Source organism: Chanos chanos, chromosome 12, assembly GCF_902362185.1.
Source record: "Chanos chanos chromosome 12, fChaCha1.1, whole genome shotgun sequence".
Lineage (NCBI taxonomy): Eukaryota > Metazoa > Chordata > Actinopteri > Gonorynchiformes > Chanidae > Chanos > Chanos chanos.
This window is the reverse complement of record NC_044506.1, coordinates 1,667,148-1,672,500: the sequence shown is the minus strand read 5'-3', so window position 1 is coordinate 1,672,500 and position 5,353 is coordinate 1,667,148.

Here is a 5,353-nt window from a genome sequence, read left to right as displayed (position 1 = left end):
TCTCTCTCTCCCTCCCTCCCATACACACACAGACACTCACAGACACACACCCAACTCATTAAGTATAAGCCAGTCTCTAACCTTGCCAAGCTATATCATCCCCTTGATGTGAAACAGACACTGCAGCCTTTAAGCACTGCATCCACAGTGGATGAGTTCAGCTTTTTAAAGGTGATTCTGGATCGTTTGTTTGATTTGGGGGTTCTTGTGCGAGACACAGTAAACAAGGGGCCCGTTCTGAATACTGTAACTGACAATGGAACGCATGTGTTGCTGATGGATTCTGGGCAAGCTGTCAAAGCCAGTTCAGCCTGTGATCATTACCGTTGTATGATATAGAAAAACAAGTGCTCACTTGTATCCTGAAAGACAGACACAGTACTGAGGTCCCTCAGGAGGAGAGGACAGTCGTTGAGAGTAGAGAGGAGAAGAGAAGAAAGGAGAGGAGCTGAGAGGAGAGGAGAGGACAGGAGAGGAGAGGAGAGGAGAAGAGAGGAGAGGAGAGAAGAGGAGTGGAGAGGAGTAGAGAGGAGAGGACGGGAGAGGTGAGAAGTTGAGAAGAAAGGAGAGGATAGGAGAGGTGAGGAGTTGAGAAGAGAGGAGAGGACAGGAGAGGAGAGGAGCTGAGAGGAGTGGAGAGGAGAGGAGAGGAGAGGAGTACAGAGGAGTGGAGAGGATAGGAGAGGAAAGGACAGGAGAGGAGAGGAGATGAGAGGAGAGGAGAGGTGAGGAGTTGAGAAGAGAGGAGAGGACGGGTGAGGAGTTGAGAGGAGTGGAGTGGAGAGGAGAGGAGAGGAGTAAAGAGGAGAGGAGAGGAGAGGAGTAGAAAGGAGTGGAGAGGATAGGAGAGGACAGGAGAGGACAGGAGAGGAGAGGAGAGGACAGGAGAAGAGAGGAGAGGAGTGGAGTTGAGAGGAGAGAGGCTGCAGTGGTGGATTAGAGTGAAGTTAGGAGCATTAGCCTGACTCTCCACAGTGAGAGCCATTCTAATGTGTCTCTCCTTAAAAAAAACATTATGGGCCATTGGCGCTCGTGGGCTCGACCCAGATATAAAAGTGTTTGGGTGGAACCATGACAGAAAGCAGAGACTTCCCGGCCCCAGCCTGTTTCAGCGCTGAATTCAAAGGAAAAAAGTCACTGTCTGGTGGAGTCTGCGGCCAGCTGAGAAAAAGGGTCTTAATGGACTTCAATGTTAGTGTTCAAGTGACAAAGGACAGAAACAAACAGAGGGGCAGACATAACTGTAATTAACTGGGAAACTCAGCAAAGGCAGCTGAGACAGGAAGTAGTAAGGAGAGAGTCAAAAAGAAAGAATAAAAAAGAAAAGAAAAAAGAGAAAGGAAACTCATCTTACATTTCTCTCTCTCTCTCTCTCTCTCTCTCTCTTTCTCTCTCTCTCTGTAGTACTTCAGTACTTCTCTAATGGTGAGCTGGGAACATAAATAGGCTCCATTCCAGGTGGGTGCAGGAGCCGCGGAGCCGTGTGATTGGTCACAGGAGACGTGTCCAGAGGAAGGTGTTATATTTTCAGCTCTGCAATGGGCCTGTTATTATCTACTCTGGTCTCAGGCATGACTGGAGCCTCAGCCGAGAGAACCATCACAGACCGGCTAATGTCTCAGCCTTTTTCACACAGCACACACTGTACGTATTACACTGTCTGACTACCTGTCTCACAACACACACACACACTACACGCGCTGTTACTGCCACACTGCTGGCTCACACCACACACACTGCACCATGAGACTGCCTGTCTCACACCACACACACCACACACACTGCACGATCAGACAGCCTGTCTCAAATTACACACATTACACATACTGTACTGCCACACAACCTGTCTCACACTACACTACCTGTCTACCTGTTTCACAACGCACACACACAACACTGCCAGACTACAGCCACAGTCAATGTCAAACCTGCAGATTAACACAGCTTTCAGATTCCTCAAAACCCTTTACAGTGCATCACGACACAATGCCAGGGATCTGAGTGGAGGGACGCTGCCTGACTTTAAATATGACACATGAGCTGACCGACTTGTTTTAATTTCACTCCATCTACTCTTAAAACTGTTTTCAAAACAGGTAGTTAAAGGTTAAATGAATAATATAACACAGTCCAATACGTAATTTAAAAACAAGTCAAATGTATTGCCATGAACACGCACACACACATATACACACATATACACCCATACAGTATGTACCGGAGCTAGTTCAGAAACGAGACATTTTCACAGATAGAAATGCAAATTCTATTCTGATTTCAAAGTTTACCATATGATGGGACCAATGCAAGGCTTTGTTGATGCTTCAGAGACAAAGCGAAAGAGAGAGAGAGAGAGAGAGAGAGAGAGAGATAGAGAGAGAGAGAGACTGAGAGAAAGAGAGAGAGAGAGAGTTACTACATGTTTACTACATTCTCCTCATACACTGCCTTCTCTCTCTCTCTGTCTCTCTCTCTCTCTCTCTCTCTCTCTCCTGCCAGCTGTAAGTCTATCCCTCATTATTTCCCATTAGTGTTGGGCAGAGGGCTGGGGGCTGACCCAGGGCTGAATCATTGTGGTCGTTAGCTGAAGTTTATGCCCATTCTCATAAATCAGAGTTAAGGCCTTAGGATGTCCATGACTGTGAGCTTTAGGAGAATATCCATAACCAAACTACACGGTCAGGTTTTGCCTAATCACTGCAAATATTTACCCTCACGGTACAAAGGTATCAGGCCTACAATGAACCCAAGACCACACACCACTACTACACAATCCAGGCACACAGAGTAACATCCCTAACTCTCACACTACTGCACAGCCAAGATTTCAGCCCACAGTCTGCCCTACTTTACGGATGGATGGATGGATGGATGGATGGATGGACGGACGGATGGATGGATGGATGGATGGATGAATGAATGGATGGATGAATGGATGGATGGATGGATGGAGTGACTGACTTACTAAAAGACTGGAAATAGTTCCTTACTCTTAGATAGATAGATAGATAGATAGATAGATAGATAGATAGATAGATAGATAGATAGATAGATAGATAGAGTGAGAGACAGAGAGATAGAGAGATAGTCAGTTAGTCAGCAGGATCAGCAGGATCAGCAGGCTCAGTGGTCGGAGCTGGGCAGGCAGGACTGACGGGGACACAGATCTGAGAAAATCTCTTTGCTGAAGAGAAGAGTAGAGGAGGGGCATGAGGGAAAACAGAGAAGAGAAGGAGAGGAGGAGGAAGAGGAGGAGGATGCATGTGTGTGTCATACATGCAGCGTTTCCTATGTCAGCCACAGAACTGAAAGAAAAAAAAAATCCCCAATACGAAAGATCCCCAACACAGCTTTAATGAAACTTACTGAGTGTTTGTCTCTCCTCATCCTCTGTCAGTACCCATGGTTCTTCAGCGGTTACATATGTTATATTTTGGCATTTGTGTGTCAGTGTTTCAGTAAAGAGATAATCTTGTGTCAGAGCTTTGAAAGTCTTGCTGTGTTTGCTGTAGTGAGGAGTCAGAGAGGACTTTTGATGACTGACAGATCAGAACACCTCTCTGTCCTGACACAGTCATCACAACATGACCCAGCCATCAGCAATAACAATGACAGAGTGAGAGAGAGAGAGAGAGAGAGGGGGGGGGGGGGATGGAGTGGAAAAGAAAAGAAAAGAAATGAAGACAGGACAAAGAAGGAAGAAAAAAAGCACAAAAAGGGAAGAAAAAAAATCCGACGCACTCTTTTCTCGACGTGTTTCTCTTCTCGACACATTTCTCTGGTCCATTATAAGCTGGCAGACCTGACGTGAGTGTCTAGTCTAGTCTGACAGTCTTGTGTTTGTCTGACAGTCTTGTGTTTCATTTACCCATTTATTTATGTATTATTTGTGCGTGCGGGACAGAGGTCTGCTTACACTCACATCAGATATGGGAATCTGAACGGCCAGACAGAACAAATCTGACCCGAGCGACGACTTGGATTCAACCACTGTAGCATGCCATGTGACCGCAGCCCTGGACTTCTTTATCATAGTACATAAACAAACAAACAAACAAAGAAACAAACACACAAGAGTACATACAGGCTGTGGGAGCGGTAGACTACACATTAGGATTTCTCAATTGGCTGGATTACACCCAACCAAGTGTCAACGTTGTCCAGTGGATAAAGAGGATAACTGGTTGGAACATTTCTGCTGGGTAGTCTTGACTTTAGTCTGTTATTCTGATGACTGAGAAATCCTGCTCCATGTTACGCTTGTGTGGTTTGCTCAGAGAGCAGGAGGAACCTAAACGTTCTGAAATGGAAGTGAAACCGACGGGCGCATTTTTCACTGACAGCACATACATGCACCATGTCCGATTTTTCCATCTATTCCCACACTTGTGTAGACACTTGAGCCTCATAAATAAAGTAATACAAACACAGACACACACACACACACACACACACAGAGAGAGAGAGAGAGAGAGAGAGAGAGAGAGAGAGACCGATAAAACCGTGTATATGAAAGTTTACTTCTAACACATATGACTCTGTCTGTCCACTGATTCAGCTCCAGTCCAACCCCCCCCCCCTCCCCCACGGGTATCTGCAGCTCTTATTCCCGTAACAGCAGGCTTGGCCTGTAAGTGAATCTCTCATACAAAAACATGCAGGGTAAGAGGAAATCGATGAGCCTTAGACTTGATAAACATTATCTGCGGCCAAGAGGAGAAGAGAGCAAATCACTGGGTCCTTTCGCAGATCGTATCTCAAACAGAATCCATAAATACATCAGTCTTAATCTGAGCCGCCGGTGTCAGAGAGAGCCTGGTTTTATTTGGTTGTGTTTGGGCTTTTTCTGCCTGTTTGGAGCCTTAAAGAGGAGCTAATTTCCTGGGCTGTCAGCTTTCCCAATTAAGAGCGATGGTTCTATTTGTTCTCTCTCTCTCTTTCTCTCTCCCTCTTTTATTTAGGGGAAAGCATGTGATTTATCTATGAGTGGGCTGCCCAAGGATAACCCTGAGGGCGGACAAATGGGAGTATTTTATGGGAAGAAAGGGCTGACGACTTTTGGTGCATGTCAGCTTCAGCCAAAGTCTGTGTCTTTGACTCTGTGTCTCAATCAGACCTCCCCACCAACATGACGTCTAATCCAATATTAATCGCTCTGGGGACAGCGTACGAGAGGACATTCAAAGACAGATTTAACAAGGTTCAGAGGAATTCGCCTGCGTTTGAATCAGCGCCATGCCACCGGGTCAGACACTACTGACAGGACAGAAGAAGACCTGAAGATCCTGAAGTGTTCTCTGATTGATTAATACGTTTCTCTAAGACACCACTGTACTTGTGTTGCGTTAAAAAG